Source organism: Gouania willdenowi, unplaced genomic scaffold (genome assembly GCF_900634775.1).
Source record: "Gouania willdenowi unplaced genomic scaffold, fGouWil2.1 scaffold_419_arrow_ctg1, whole genome shotgun sequence".
In the NCBI taxonomy this organism is placed as follows: Eukaryota; Metazoa; Chordata; class Actinopteri; order Blenniiformes; family Gobiesocidae; genus Gouania; species Gouania willdenowi.
The window spans coordinates 39,385-56,973 of NW_021145179.1; the positions used below are offsets into that span (position 1 = coordinate 39,385).

The window sequence follows — 17,589 nt, forward strand, 5'->3', positions numbered from 1 at the left end:
GTAACTCCCTCTTGCCACACATAGACATTATATAGTTGTTTTTTGTTATTTTTTTGAGAATATTGTCTTTATTGACGATTATAAATACATGGAGCTAACCTGTTGCACTAGATGCCTCTTGCCCAGTGAAGCTGTGGTTGCTGATTAGAAGAGCTTTTTATTATTATTATTATTATTATTATTATTATTATTATTATTATTATTAACAAATGAAACTTACAGGTTTACATTTTTCAAAGAGCAGTTGCACAAAGAGCGTGAAAAAAAAAATGAAATGAGCAGAAAAAAAATAACATCACAATTTGTGACAATTGTATAAGCCAACAACATTAAGGTGCAATGGGGTCAAAAGACATAGCTATTAGATTATTATAAAGCCATACAGCCTTCTTGGAGTTACATAGTTTTAAAGAGTTCTTCAGAGATATTAGTTCTTTTAGAAACACAATAAAAACAGGTTGACATTATATACGTGTTATAATGTCTATGGTGCCATAGACATTAAAAACCACCACCGAAGAAGAAGAAACAGTCACTGATTACTACGTCCTGAAGGTGTTCGACGACTAAATCCATCCAGACCGAGTCAAACGGCACTGAAATAATGGTTAGTGCAGTTTTTAAATGATGATGAATTGTTTATTTGTATAATTTCTTCAGAACAATACTTGTTCTCCACGTGGCGTGTTTGCATTAACACCGTAAGCTATATAGAATCACTGATATCTCGCAGCTAGCGTTAGCATTAGTGCTACTTGCCCTTAACCAGCTGTGATAACAAACCTCATGCACGGATTTACAACACTTCTAAATCAACATTTTCTTTTAACTTATATATAGATGTTGATTTTAGTTTTGGGTACTGCTTTAGTCAATATTGAACTTGTGAACTTTTCAGTTTGTCTAGAAACATGAAACCTCGTTCGATAGTGATAACATATACTGGTTTAATAAGACAGGCAATATCTCTCTGTGTGATTAAAACATTAAAGAAAAGTTAGTTTAAATTATACATCAATTATATTTTAACTTGCTTGGTTTGATGATGTTTTCCAGAAACAGTTGAATGGGTAGTTTTTTTATAGTGTGATGGTGTCTGTTTTCAGTCTCACACCATTCTGCTGGTGCAGCCCACCAAGAGGCCAGAGGGAAGGACATATGCTGACTATGAATCAGTCAATGAATGTATGGAAGGTAAGCTGAAGACCATCAATGACTTACTAACCCAATATCTCTCTGTGAAGTCTTGTAGTTATTTCATCTACTCATATTTCTTAATAAATATAAATATTTATTTATTTATTTTTACTCATTTGGACAATGTGAAATGGATGGCTTAGTTTTTGAATATCTACATTTGTGAATACATTTGTTTGACAAAAAGTGTTTTTTTAATAAAAACCAAAGAAGCATGAATATGAAGATTTTTAGAGCGTAGTACTAACAGAACTTATACACAATCTTTAAAACATTCCAAATGAATTAGGCCCCATTTGTACATTTCATTTCATTTTATTTATTTTTTTTTCATGGTAATGCAACGTAAAATTGGTACAACAATCCAGCAAACACAACAATAATACATTCCATTAAAAGAAGAACAGGAGTAGGATGAAGAAAAAAATCTCCTACCCCATTCTTAACAAAAACGTTACAAATTAGATGGCCTCACCGATGACAAAAGATAACAATAGACCAGAACAGATGTAATCAACTTTCAATTTTAACAATTTTCTCTTTTTTATGATTTTTTTATATTTTATTTCTCAATTATTATAAATGATTTTGCTAAAACAACAGTTGTTGTAAATTTAACAATTTTCACATTCATCTTAATACAAGTTAAGTATGTGCTGTTTATACTTATATTTGAATTGAAGAATATTTGAACAACATTTTAGATCATTTTCTAGAGAGTTGCATTGTATCACACCAGATACTGAGACACACATTTTTTTGAGGGTATTTCCTGCAAAAGGTTGTTTTAAGTCATTATTTCTTCTGCTTGTCTCACTGTTTACAGTAAAAAGGGTTTGAAGTCCATGCGGTAACAGACAGTGTTTTGCTTTATGAACAATTAATAAAGTTTGTAAAGAAACCAAGTCCTTCAGTTTGAGTAGTGCTGACCTCAGAAACAGTCCTGTGGTATGCTCTCTTGGAGCAACTCCATTAATTATTCTTATAGCCCTTTTTTGCAAAATGAATAAGGGCGTTGAATTAGTAATATAAGAAATACCCCATATCTCCAAACAATACATTAAATATGGCAAAATAAAGGAGCAATATAGAATTCTCATTGCCTTGTATTTCAACATAAACTTTACTTTGCTCAAAACGGCAATGTTTTTACAAATTTTATTTTTTACGTAAGCTATGTTAAAGTTAAATTAACACTATCAGGACATTTTTGATTTGTAAACAACATACATTTTGTTTTGCTTAAGTTTAATGACAATTTATTTTTATTAAACCATTTCTGAAGTTGGACCATTTCTTGTTCAACAGTTTTCATCAATGTTCTTAAGTATAAAAACACAATTTTGATATAGATTTTATAAATCCAGTTTGGTGAATCTTTTGTTATGTTTTAATTTCATATGCTACTAAAATTGTTTCTTGAAATAGAATAGAATAGAATAGTCTTTATTGTCATTGTACTCGGTGGTACAGCAAAATTTGAGGGGTGCTCGCATAGAGCTACAGTACACCACAAAGCATAAATTAAGAGACAGGAGCAAAAAGTATGTACAAAGGTATTAAAAAAACAACGCACAACATTTAAAAAGGTAAAAAAAAAGGGGGGTATTTTTTCTCTTAAAACAAGACATTAGTGAGTAATTTACAGTAATAAATAACAGTTTAAGGTGCTAAAGTGTTTAGTGCTAAATGAGGGGGGGGGGTTATGGGAGATTGTTCGTGAGTGTGTGTGTGCGTATCCATGGGTGTTTGCAGTCCGTATGGCCCAGGGGAAGAAGCTGTCTGTCAGTCTGCTTGTGTGAGACTTTGTTGACCTGTAGCATCTTCCAGAGGGCACCAGGTCGAACAGGGGGTGGGCAGGGTGTTAGGGGTTTCCTGTGATGGCCTTGGTTCTCCTGAGGCAGCAGGATGTGGCGATGTTTTCCAGGCTGGGCAGAGGGCAGCCGATGATCTTTTGGGCAGTGTTAATGACCCTCTGCACCACCTTCCTGTCCTTGGCTGTTGAGCCTGTGTACCACACACCCAGACAGTATGTCAGCACGCTCTCCACAGAGGAGTGATAAAAGGCCAGCAGCAGCTTCGTGTCCAGGTGGTTCTTCCTGAGGACACGCAGGAAGTGTAGCCGCTGCTGAGCCTTCTTGACCAGGGCCCCGATGTTGACAGTCCAGGAGTGGTCAGCGGAGATGTGGGTGCCCAGAAACCTGAAGGTGGTGACAGTCTCCAGCTGTTCTCCATTTATGAGGAGGGGGTGTGGTCCTGTCTGATCTTCCTGAAGTCGGGATGTTCAGGGTCAGGTTGTTTGCTGAGCACCAGCGTGATAGTTCCTCTACCTCGGCCCTGTACGCTGTCTCATCCTCGCCTCGGATGAGTCCAACCACAGTGGTGTCGTCTGCATATTTAATAATAAATCACTTCAGACGGTAATTTTATTCACTTAAACGTTAAACCAAGCTAAAATACACAAAAGGACAACAAATTTAATTACAAAAACACAAAATAACAACAAAAACACCTAAAATAATGTACAAAAGTTTTACAGATACACAAAAATGTTTCCAAAAAACAAATACAAAAAAAACACACAAAAGAAGTGTATTTATAAAACTTTTGTACATTTTCCTCTCATTTTAGGTGTTTTTTTTTTGTGTTTTTGTAATTAAATTTGTTGTGCTTTTGTGTATTTTTCTGTCATTTGGCATTTTAGCTTGGTTTAACGTTCCAGTGAATAAAAATACCATGACGACTGAAGTGATTTCAAATAACAAGTTCATTAGCATATGAAATTAAAACAAAACAAAAGATATACCAAACTTGGTTTATTAAATCTATATCAAAATTGTGTTTTCATGTACAAATGGAGCCAAATTCATTTGGAATGTTTTAAAGTTTGTGTATAAGTTTTGTGAATACTACTCTCTAAAAATCTTCATATTCATGCTTCTTTGGAAAAATTATATGTCTGATGAAATAAAAGTTTGGTTTTTTTTTTATAAAAAAAATAGGAAAAAAAAAACGCTTTGTCAAAAAAATGTATTCACAAATGTAGATATTCAAAAACTAAGCCATGTATTTCACATTTTCCAAATGAGTAAAAATAAATAAATAAAATAAAAACATTGTCAAATTCGTCCACTTTAAACCTGCTGTTAAAATTTGTCTTTTGAGTGACCTTTAATAATTGTTTTTAGTTCTTTATTGCCAATGTTTCCTATGTACTGTATTATGTTTTCATTCATTTCATATTTTGTTAATGCAGTTGTCATTTTATTTAAAAACAAAGAAAGAGAGGAAATATAAAACCTTGTACTTCAGGTGTTACTGCCACCTAGTGGCTCCCAGGTGGAAGTAGAACCAGAACTGAAGGCGGATCCAGTCATCCACCATAGCCCGTGTGACAGTAGCAGAGGTAGGAGCTAAGATGTCTGATGCTGCGGCTCACACGCTATGCTGGCTGCTGGTTGTGTTGGTTCTACGTCCTGGGACAGCAGCAGAAACCTCTTTATGGAGCGTGGACATCAACTTAGTCAGTGTTACTTCTTATGTGTGCGGGTCTGTGTGGGTGGCATTCATTACTCTGCTGAAGTATGTGTTCTTTTGCAGCATCCCGAGCAGTGCTTGTGCTTGTCTATGGTCTGAAACACTGATCTCTATCATACAGCAGTGAAGCTACCCGCCGCCATATTGGTACACTGAAAACATCCTGTGAGCCATGAGAAAACCAGCCATCATTGTCCCATTGGGATTTCCAGAAGTTTACATCTGCAACTGTAGAGTGACTCTCTTTGGCATTGAAGGAAACTAGTGACAGTGAAATTCAAACAAATTAAAAAAACAACACAATTTAGAACATGAATAGAATCTAGCAGTTAGATCAGTAAGGGACCGAGCACTGCAACATTCCCACAAAAATATGGCAAGAAATTGAAAAACAAGCTGCAATTGACCATTAACAGTTAGGAACTAAAATATATGATTGAGACTGAATAATAATAAAAGTAAAAATATTAGCAGCATAAAACAGAACACCACAAGTATTAACCTGAGTAAAGACTTGGTTTGAACTTCTTCATAATATTGAACAGAACAGTCTAAGTCTTAGACTGTTCTTTGTGACTTAACATTTTCAGTGAAGTCCCGATACTATAGCAATAGTATAAATCAATCCTTTACAACAACTAAAGTGGCCTCATAAGAGTGTTTCATTCTTGTTTAGACATTAAGATCCATCATCCCAAATAACTGCAGTACAGAATCCAACACAGCAATATTCATACTATCCATTTGACTCAATGTTATTTGTTATCGGCTTTCAAAATCATGAAATCTCAGACATCTGCATGTGTGTAGTGTCACTGGTTAGTTATCTGAGCCCTTCCTGTCTCTTCTGGACCATATCTTTGTGAGACTCAGCACTTTTGCACTTCACGTGTAACTTATATACTCAGATGTAAGGAAGGGTCAGTAATGTAAAGGTTGTTACATTTTGTTTTTTTAAAAGAAGGTCGGACTTTTACATTTACTGATAATTTTGTGCCAAAATAATTTGTCAGCAGCTACAGTATATCCAATGGAAAGTGATATTGTCCACTTTCATAACCTGGTTACTGTACACCTTGTAAACTTTCTCCTGAATTATTTCTGATAACCCAGTTTTCTTCTTCAGAGATTTATATATATATATATATTTTTTTTTTTTCAAATAAAAAAACAAAAAACTAATAATAAAATATCTGGTGATACACATTGACAATGGTCAATGAATTTCTATTGATTCTGAATAAATAGACTTCTAATACCTTTTTGTGATGTGTGTGTAGAAAGCAAGCTCTTTTCCAACTTAGTTCAAATATAATTTTAATATATAGTCATGAGATAAAAATTTGAAACTGTATGGAAGCACTTTAAATAAATAAAAAAAAACCTACAGAAAATATTGTATATTGTAAAAACAAAAACACAGACTAGAGACCCTGGCCAAAACGAATAAAAGCAAAATGTCAAGCAGGGAGCAGAAAAACATCTGCCCACGTCTGCTGCTAGTCGATGTTCCTCTTCTGGTGTTCTCAGCCCTTTGATGTTGATGTTGCTGCTGATGTTGTCATTGTTGTCCTTGGTGCTATTAAAATATAGAGAACTGATGAGTTTTCTGATTCTACTGCAGGCTTGTTTCTAGGTGAGTCTCTATGATAGAATACAACATAAACTAAGGGTTAAAGACCATCTTAAATGGCTGATATTTGCAATTCAAACAATCTATGGAGAGCACAGACACTATTTGAAGTTAAATTGATGCAAATCTTGATACTCTTATACAGACATTAAAACACACATCTGAGATTAAACTTATTCTCAGAGAGTGTGTCTGTGTCTGCACATCACTTTAAGGTACACCTCATTTTTTGTTTTAGACTATTGATTCATTATTATATATAATTATTTTTACTCTTTTTAATTCAGGGGCCAAATAAGAACCAGTTTGGTCTTTATTGGGCCAGTATAAAGTACAGTGGTACCGACAATATCCAAGCAATAGGTGACTGATATTATTCCTCTCTTTAAATTTCCTTGATTTTTGTAACAAATTTTTAATTTCATTCAGGGAACTCTGTGAAATATTTTGATGAAAATGTCACAGTTTGAGAAAAACTGAGAGTTCTTTCAACAATTTGCAACTAAAAATGACTGCCACCATGTACTATAAGCATCAAAACACAGTGAGTTTCTTTGAAATTGTGTATTTGGAGAGGCTGAGATATCATTTTCTCTGTCATTTTTACTTTTTCCCAAGGGGCCGAATTGGTCACTCTAAAGGACCTGAGGTGGCCCCCGGCCCTTTTGTTTGACACATGGCTACAATAGTAGTTTACCACCACTACGTGTGGAGTGAAAGAATAACCCCTTAATTCTGTAAAGTGTCTTTGAGTGTCCAAAAAAGCGCTATATAAAATTGATGCATTATCATTTTGCTGACTTTATGGATGGGCCCCAAAAATCTCTCTCCTATATCCCCCCTTATAGATGACCTTGTCTCCACATGACTGTTCTTTAATGTTCATGTTTGTGTTCAACCACCTTCAGGTACAGTGGGGGTCGATCCTCGGTCTCTGGCTGAAAAGGTTGAGAACCACTGCATTTAGAGTGATCAGTGTTTCCTGAGCAGATCATCGCCTTTGGACTGAGGAGGTAATTAAACTGAACACATCTGTCAACGTTTCACAAACTGTTCCTCTCAAACCAACTGATTGATGTCAACTTCACTGAGAGTTTTTGAGGCTCCAAAATATTAAATATAGTGTGTAATTGCTGATGTCCGCTGTACAGGAGGAGATTGTTAGATCATGAATAAATAAAAAAAAAAAACTGCACACAATAGAAACCCTCTTCATCAGTTTTAATAAAATACAAAACACAAGGCAGATACAAAAACAATGTAACTTAATTGGACTTTTACAAAACCATTTGCATATTTTTGAAACGTAAAAATTTGCATTTGAACCCTTTTTTTAAAATTGAAGTTTTTTATTAAAAACGTTTTGTTATTATTATTATTATTATTATTATTATTATTAATAATAATAATAATTCTGACGACCCCGAAGACTTTTTTCTTTTCTATAATTGCACAAGTGTAAATAAAATCAAACGTAGAATATAATTCAAAGTGGTTTATATCATTAAAACCTTACATAGAATTAAAAAACACAAACAATCCTCAAGACAATATGTTCTGAACTCGATCCTGTAGAAATGCTTTCTCATCTTGATGTACATCTTGCAGGTGTATGTGCAGCAAAATGACAATAAAGCCTGATTTTATTTTATTTTGGTAATGTAATTGTAAAGAATAAAATAACTGTATAGTGGGTTCCATGCATTTTCTAAAGTCCACAATAGGGTGGGACAAAAAATGGCAATAATCGCTTTCCTTCCACCATGACATGGTTATTGATATGATAACTTTTTTCTTGGTTGCATTTGTTGTTTTAGGTTATCTCTTGACATATATTGAATCTTTTTTGCAACAACAATGCATGATTTTGTTTTTGTTTTTGTTTTTTTATTTGTGAAAAATAAATCAATACATATGTCTTAGTGGAAGGGTGAGCTAAACTTTATTAGGGGAAAAGATGTGAAAAAGAGGGCAGTGGTACAACTGAGTGAGGGGGTTAAAAGTAAAGGGCTCAGGGAGAACTGGATTGTTTATTTAATTATTTAAAATTAAAACTTTGACTTTGTGCACTTTCTGTCTTGTGTTTCATCTGTGTAAAATTATGTGAAACTAACACGAACTCAGTAAATAAAATGAGAAATTCTGCACTTGACATTGTTTCAGTTAATTTGTTTGTCTTTGAGTCGGATATTGCAATGAATAGTGTAATTTTCTTGCAATATATGGATTTCTGTAAAACCACAAATCACATTTCATATCATATGAGTTACCCTGTTATTACCCTGCAATGAGATACCCTCACTCCCACTACACAACACTGAGCATTACATTATTGTTATTATAACAGTAATGAAAATTAATTAATTTTACAGTAAAATAACATTAGGTAAACAAATTGCTGGAGACACTGTTGCCAGTAATCTACTGTTAATTTACATGACAATTTCTTCCATAGACAGGGTGCCTCTCACAGTACTTGGAGGGATTGGATTTTGAGCAGAAAAACTCCCTCTATTCTGAGGGATTGTTGTGGTGTGGAATTATATTCTCTGGTCTCCAAACTTACTCAGAATCAGAATCAACTTTATTGGCCATGTAATGTATGTTATACACACGAGGAATTTGACTTGGTGAACTGTGCTCTCTCTAACAATGTAAACATTAAATAATAATCACCTAGAAAAAAAATATAAACATAAATATCATACAAGAGTAATCTGGATTCAGTGAAGGTGTTTGTTGTATGCATCTGTATAGGACAGTGGTCTGCAACCTGCGGCTCTGGAGCCTCATGTGGCCCTTTGACTCTTTTGCAATGGCTCCCTATAGCTTTAAAAAAATCTATTGAAATAAAGAGTTGTTATTTTCCAACAGAAGCTATTATTGATTAATGACAAATAAAATCAAGATATAACAATTTGTTAACCTAAAAATAAATCACATTGTGCAATGACTCAGCACCTTCCTACTTCACTTCCTGCAACATCTACAGACCATTAACTTTCCTGCACCTGTGGCTAACCTTAAGTTTTAAATCCTTGGTAAATAACTAAACCAACAAAAACACTATTCTGGAAGAAAATAGAGATTTTAATTGTGTGGGGACAGATTCATTTAACCACCAATGTACAGGTTAAATATGCATGTTTTATGTGTGGCAAGAAATGAGAAATTAGCATGTGTTGATCACATGATCATGTGTTATCAAACTTCAAGTTACTTTTTGTGGCCCTTTAAATACATTCACTAAAAATAATCTTTATGTAACATTGTGTTCATGTAAACTGAGATGTGTAAGAATTTGAAGATGCAAGATACTGTTTAGTTATTTCTTGATGTTAATTTATTTCATTTTATTTTAATCTGTTTTTAAGTTGCCATTTACATGATCAATATAAATCAAATCATGAAATCAAACATTATTCTATGTCATTTTAACTGTACAGAATTTCATTCACTGTATTGTCTTCATTGAGAAGGTTTTTTTTCCGGCTCCAGGAGGACTTTAATCCAGGTGAGATGAGGCAAAATGGCTCCTTTGAGAGTAAAGGTTGCAGATCCCTGGTCTAAGAGATATTGAACGAACCCTCTTCATGTTGACATCAGGGAAATCTCTGAGCCCTCGACGAGTCCACGCAAACCCACGAAGTACGCCTTCTTGCCCTTCTTACGGGCCTTCTTGATGGTGGGCCACAACTTACTGCGACGTTCTCAATCTTTCTTCGAAAGGTCCTTAGCGAATTTCAGGTGTCTCTCCTTGAGGAATGTTGAAGATTTTGCTGCTCTCCAAATGGAATTTCTAAAGATCCGTGAAGTGAACTGGATGATGATTGCTCTTGGTCTGTTGTCGTTTTAGCGCTTGGGGCCAATACGGTGCACAGTATCCACAGTGTAAGGGAGGTAGTCTTTGGACTCAGGCAGCACTGATTGACAGATCTCAATAACTGCCTTCCTCGGGTCTCCTCTCTCCATCTCTTTCACTCCTAAGATTTGGAGATTCCGTCTCTGTAAATATCTCTCCACTTCAGAGACTCTCTGTTGACTCACTTCACCACGGGCTTCCTCTTTAGTGACTCTAGCTTCCAGCTTGGTCACTTTTCCTTTTATGTCTTTGACCTCCTCACATACAAAGTCCAAATTATTTTTAAGCCCATCAAGTGCCATAGCATGAGTCGGACCTTGCATTAATTAACTCTTGACAAACTAGCAACAATGTCCACGTGTTCTGCTTCAGGCCTTTTGTGCATTGGTTTCTTTGTTACTGGAGACTTACTGGGCGTCACGGGGAGAGCTGGAAAGTCCTCCACCATATCTTCTGCTCTCGACGTGGACGGTGATGCAGTTTAATCATGGCAGTTTTCAAGTAGAGTATTTCCAGCAGCAATAGTAACATCAGCGTTCCTCTCAGATAGCATTAGCTTTCCTTTAGCCCTTCCCAACGTCCGTTTCTTCTCACGAGTTGGGTTAATTCTGGCGCTATTCCTTCACACTGCAAGCTCTTGCTGTACTATGTAAGTCATTAAACGTTTCAAAGATGGACTGAAATTATTTTCCGCCGCGTTACAACTTTATAACTGCAGAGCTCGGCAGTAAGCGTCTACTCACTCGGCCATCTTGGAACGCCCCAACATCCTGGATCATGCCAACAACATGTGTCGCTCAACTGCGTCATTATGGGGCTGTAAGACTATTATCTTAGTAATTTATTGATGGTTGTTGTGGAATGTTTGTTAAAGTTAAATCAGAATGCATTATTTTGTTAATAAAACACTCCAGCAGTCACAGGAATTAAGTGGGTCATTATTACACAAAATGTGTTTTTATAAACACCATTAAACTATCAAGAAAATAAATGTATTTTATGAACAATGTACATATAAAATGGAAATTAACATTTTTATAGGTCTACTTTCTATCTCGTCATATGCTCTAGGTACCTTTTATTACTAATTAAACTTAATGTAGTAGTTATAATAATAATAATAATCAGCTCACTAAACTGAAAAGGACATTATCACTGACGTAAACAATGTAATGAACAAGACATGTTTAATATTCAGGTCAATATAAGTATACCAGAGAGTGTTTTTTTTTTTAGAATTTGAATGTCATGTGTTGGTTATTTAGCCCTTGGGGTCCTCTTTTCATTATTCTGTCTTTGTTTATTTGGTTTGAGTCTGGTCTTGTGTTAACTCTTGTCTGTGTTTCAGGGATTCCTGTTTGTGGCTCCACCCCCAGTGATGATTGTGTGCTTGGTTGGTGATTGATTAGCTCCCTCATGTTTTCACCCAGGTGTGGCCCATTCCCAATCAGGTCTCCTCCACTATTTAACTGAGTGCTTGGTCACAGTGTGTTTGCTTGTTCGTTGATGTCAGGTTCATTGTCTCCCTCCTCGTGAGGGGTATTCCATGAAGCAGGTTATGTTGAAACTCTGAGAAATGAGGGAAACTCTGAGTATCCCATTCCTTAACACGAGGTATGTTCTTCTCTGAGTATGTTACCATGGCAACATTGTCCGTGAACTAAACCTGGTCGCTGGCAGGTTTTATCAAAGAAACCCTGGGTTTCTCCCTGGCTCCGCCCACCTGAACACCGTTTCTGAACACTTTAATGAACATTAACTCTTCTCTGAAACACATTAGTAACATCACACACCACAGACGTGCTCACATCATTACTAATGTTGTGTTGCTTTATTTGGATGTAGGTTGAGGTTGATCTGCATTAAAACATCTACTGACGTCTGTCGTAAAGTTCCCTGAATACAAACCTGTGGATAATATATAAAGGAGATGAAAATTTAAATGAATCCACTTTTAAGGCTCGATTGTTGTTTTATATTGTTATACAGTTAAATCTGTAGATCACGCCACTTTGAAGATATGATGGCGCAGTGAGTTGTGATGCTTCTCTTGGAAGCGATGGGTTGCGAGTTTGTGCCCCGCTTCAGTTTTTTTTAATGACATTTTTTAGGACGTTGAATGACTCTGGCAACAATATTACATTAAAAATCAATATAAATGATGCGATATCAAGCGGCATTTACTGTTTAAATATCCAGTGTAACAGGAGGGGTCTCTATGTAGCATCCTATGCTGCTGACACGTGTCCTCAGACACATTTTATTCATATTATTCACCGCTCCTCACGTCACTGAAGCAATAAAGTGATGAAGCGACCAAAAAGTGTGACTAATTACGGGTGATTTAAGCCACTATAGTCACTGAAGACTGAACGCACCTTTAGAACGGGCTCATATTCCTCAAACACCGGCTTATTTCACCCATTACGGTGAATAAATCACTATTTTCCGGGTGGTTGCCATGGCAGCTCGACTCATCTTCGATCCATTAATGATGGCTTTTTATTGCGCGCGTGCACGTCAGTAACTCAAGGTTTACATACTCAGGGTTGATTAACCCACTTCATACCAGCTTTAATGGAATCCGATACCCAGAGTTTCCCATCACGGGGTATGTTGACCTAGAGTTTATGTATAGACTCAGAGTTTGTTAACCCTCCTTTATGGAATACCCCTCTGCTGTGTCTGGTCTTGCTCCCTGTTCCTGCTCCCCTGTCTTGGATTTAAGTTTTTGTTTGGAGAATAAAAACATGGACTGGTTCCAGGAATGTTATGCTTCTATCCTGCCTCCATCTCTCCTTGCATTTGGGTCTACACCCACACCGGACCGTGACATTGAACTTACTATACTGTTTTATTTATGTATGTACATACACAAGACCTGCCACCAAAAATGTTATATATAACTAACTATTAATATAATGTCTTACAGTATTTTTATTTCAATGTATTGTTTTCCATTCAATTTGAGAAAATGTGTTCAAATCTGAATCAGCTGTTGATCACCTGGCAGTTGTTTACTATACCAAGATGGTGGCTGAAGGCTTTGGCTTTTTCACCAATGGTATAATAGAGATCAGTGATGTTGTAAACCCTGACAAGCCCACCATTTGGTTTTAACAAGATACATTTGTCTTTGCTCACACTTTATTTGTAAGAAACTTGCATAATGTGATAACTTCAATGATCAAGATCAGCATGTTGAATGTCTGTGTTTTTCCAAAGGTTTATAATGTGAATAATATTAAATCAAGTTCAAGTTATTGTAGGTTTTTGAGTCAATAATTCATTGCAGAATATTAGCCAAAGCATTAGACTGATCTGAAGTTATTCATCTCCCAAAAACAATGAACTGATGCATCGACACACACTTTGAATTAAAACCAGCATTACCTGCTTCAGTGATCTGGAACTCACCTGTTAGTAGGGTTGTATGATTTTGCATGAAAAAAATCTCATTTTTTAAAGAAAAATTTGATTTTTGTTTCAATTTTTATAGATGGTATATTGTCAAAAGTGCAACTTTATTGCTGTGATTGTCTTCAAGAGTTAAAATGCATAAAACAATCCCAAAATAAAAAGTAAATGAGTCTCTGTCATTCAACAATTTTAAGCTTTAGCCCAGGTTTAAGCAAAAGTGCAACAGTAACTTCACAGTAGCTTCAATTTTCTGATGAAGAAATCAGAAAACTACATATTAATACATACATAGAAAAATAATAAACTCTTCCCTTAGCATCTCAGCATAGTGTGAATAAAACATTAAACATGTTTGGCACACATATAGTCTATTCAAAGGGTAAAAATATGTATACAAAGAGGGGGCGGGCTCACATCTCACTACGGTAACACACAAGGACAGAACGTGAGAAAGTCTGAAAAAATTGGTGGAAAACAACTTAAATTTGCAAATAAAAATTGTTTTTATCTACAAATTTTTTAAAAAGATTTTTTTTTTTTTTGCCCAGCCCTTTTTATCTTTTTTCCACCATCTTTTCATTTCATAATCCTAATCTACTAATATCCTTGTGACAGTTGCTGTGTTTTTCCTTTCTCTGAAACTCGACCTGGTAATGTGGACGAGGAACACCTGGAAAGAAAAGCAGCTTTGGAGAGCCTTTTGTTTACATTTCTAGCAATTACAAAATAGTTTAAACTGGCTTAAAATGTTACTCGCCAATTGGTCTGCATCAAACATATCTCTAATGACAATATTTCCAATTTAATAATTACCTATTTAGGGAGCTTATTAGAAATATTTATAATTATTAAAGGTAAACTAAATACAGTGGGTAAAAACACGTCACCGTTTTTTTTTTCAGTAAATGATATATTTCTAAAGGTGCTATTTACATAAAATGTCATTTTTTTATTATGTGTAATAATGTGAAAAAGACACATGAAGAAATGGAGGTGCAAAAAAAGCATGGAAAACCTAAGACACCAGCTGAAATCAACCAGTAATTAGTTATAAATTAATATCAGCTGGTTCAGTCCCAACTGATGGCCTATAAAGAAGATGTTTGATTACTCAATACTTATATCACCTGCTGTATATGTTGTGTATCTGCTGCTTTCCTTCACTTAGTATTAGATTCTTTACTTAGAAAATCAATATTTACTTTATTCATTTATTTATGTATCTGTCCAAGTCTCTCTAGACATTGAGACCTTGTTATCTTAATAAGACAACCTGCATGAATAAACATTATAGATAAATCAAATATATTTAGAAATAGAGGAATCAGAATCAGAATTCCTTTATTAATCCCAGGAGGAATTTGCTTTTGTTCCAGCCACTTAAGAAAAAAATCATAAATAAAAGAATAAAACGTTTATTAAAGACGAAAGAAAGAATAAATGTTATATAAGTCTATAATTAAATAAGTGTTAAAAATAAGGATCAGATACACACAGTACAGTAGTAAAAAATAAAGTGAGATAATACTACTACTACTAATAATACAAATATGAAGCAGATACTTACAACAATCCAGCTGTGAGGTTACAGTGATGCATTATACAGTTTGATCACCACAGGCAGGAATGATTTCCTGTGGAGAATCTAGTTATTATAAATAACAAATTATGAACTGTTCTTTACTATATATATATATAAAATAGACTGTTTGGCATATTCTGATTGATGGAGAAACAATTGTCTTCAACATTTTCTGATGACAAGATAAAGTTGCATCTAAAAATTATTTCTTTAAATTTATTCGATAACAATTGCAAAGAATGTTTGTTAGAATAGAATAGATAGACCTTTATTGATCCCCAAATGTGGGAATGCACAGGTTGCAGCAACACAATAGAATATTAAAAACAAAAACACTGCTCCTCAGGGATGGGTTAAATGCAGAGGACAAATTCCATTAATGTCATAACATTACATGGCCAATTAAAGGCGAATGCCCCGATTTAATCTTTAATATTAAAAATAAATACCAACATAGGATAATAATGCAAATATCCGACTGTGGGACAAAAAAAACTTTGGGAAAAAAATTATTGAGAAAAATGAAATTAGTAAAGTAAAAAACAAACGAAAGGCACAACATGAAATTAAAATAATATAAAAAAATGTGTAATTGTTGTAAAAAGTGTCGACACTCTTTGTTTCTGGGCTTTACACTGTTTAATGTTATCTTCCTTTAACTGTAAATACTGTAAAAAAAAAAACACTTGATATTGTTGTTGGGAATCTGTCTGATCCAGCAGGAATGTTGGAATATTTGGTGCTTTACTGACATTCATGTTCTATGGACTGATATTAAATCATTTTATTGTCTCTGTTCTCAGACACAAGATGCTGTGTTTAGGAAGACGCTGTATGCCAACACCACCATTTTCATGAAAGTAGCCTCACCTCATCTGCATTATGGTTTCTCTAAATTACTGTACGTGTTTTTCCAGTAGACGGTATTAGCATCTTTTAAGATGACTATATACTATTGCACAAATAGTAATAAACTTCCTGGATAACACTTGATATTATTCAGATAAATAAATAAAGCCAGGATTGAGTGCTGCTTAGAAACTTTAAAAAAAAAAAACAGAAGTTGAAATATTTTCAGATCATTGGTGAGCTTATTCCACTCCTCAATAAAATTTTATGAGCATGTGAAATTTTGATTTCTGGGTCAAAATTATCATTATTATATTTATTTGTGTAGTATTATCCATAATCACAAATGTTTTACCAATTCTAAGTATATCAAATACATTTTCTTTTTTATCACTGGCATTATTATTATTATTATTATTATTAGTATTATTATTATCAATAACCATAGGAAGAAGCTGAGATTATGTTGCCAAGTGTCTTTGGAATTAGTTTTAGGGCTGACATGGTATTGGACAATGCCATCACCACTACTGACTTATGAAAAATGAACACAGCTTTTATTCATTTTGATCACAGGGACATTCAGCAGCTCTGCACAACTTTTAGCACACTACAATGTCAGGGACTTCCCCGAAAAGCTTCAAAATATTTGGGAAAAAGGTGTAAAAAATATGAAAACATTAACAAAGAGGTAAGTTATGAAGTGTTTTTATTTACAAATATATATAGACATTTAATATTCATTATAATAAAATACATTTTGTTTCTCAGGTGCCTTTTAAAAACATCTAAAGGTCACCTTACATTGAATGAACAAACAAAATAATAAACAATATTATAAACATAAAATGTGCAATAATACAATTAAAACATACAGTCCCATGGTGGATAGGAGAGCAGGATGAATAGTACGAGAAGGTGAATATAATTAAAATAGAATATAATAAATCGTACAAATAAAGAAATTACTCCTGCATGGAGGAACAGCAGCAGAGCTGAAAAAACAGTTTTGAATTCGGGAGAAGAACCTCCGAATGTTCTTGAACCTCTTGGGGGTGGGGAAGGGGACGTCTTCAACCATAGGTCCATTCACTGATGAAACACATTCCGGACCCTCATCACAATGATTAGGAAACTGTTCTGGAAAGGAACAGATTCCTGAATCACTCTGAGTTGCAGGAAGATGGAGTTCTTTTCCCAGATCTTGGCATGGCTCCTGAACTCTTTCATTGTCATCATACACATGAGAAAGAGGGACCTTGGGGACATCTGTCTCAATGTGTGTGATTTGGCTGGATGCAGGAGTGGGTGGGACCTCGTCAGCCTCTTCAGCCACATGTGCCTCACCATCCTTCACAGGAGTAACACTATGTGAGGCCTCCGTTGGCATTAATGCCTGTGCGGTGCTCAGACTAGAGGAAAAATGTAAAAAAAAGATGAGTACAAAAGTCAATAGAACAACAAGTTGATCTCCATGTGCGTGATTGCCTCCTCAGTGCAGTTACTCCA

The 17,589-nt window shown here is 34.9% G+C and overlaps 1 long non-coding RNA gene across 1 annotated transcript; it reads left to right on the forward strand.

Moving 5' to 3' along the window:
* Window positions 1-530: 530 nt before the first annotated feature.
* Window positions 531-16,096, forward strand: LOC114460195 (uncharacterized). Its single transcript, XR_003673576.1, has 4 exons — window positions 531-607; window positions 1,107-1,194; window positions 7,276-7,380; window positions 16,035-16,096. It is a non-coding gene; the product is annotated as an uncharacterized LOC114460195 (long non-coding RNA).
* The last annotated feature ends 1,493 nt before the right edge of the window (window positions 16,097-17,589 follow it).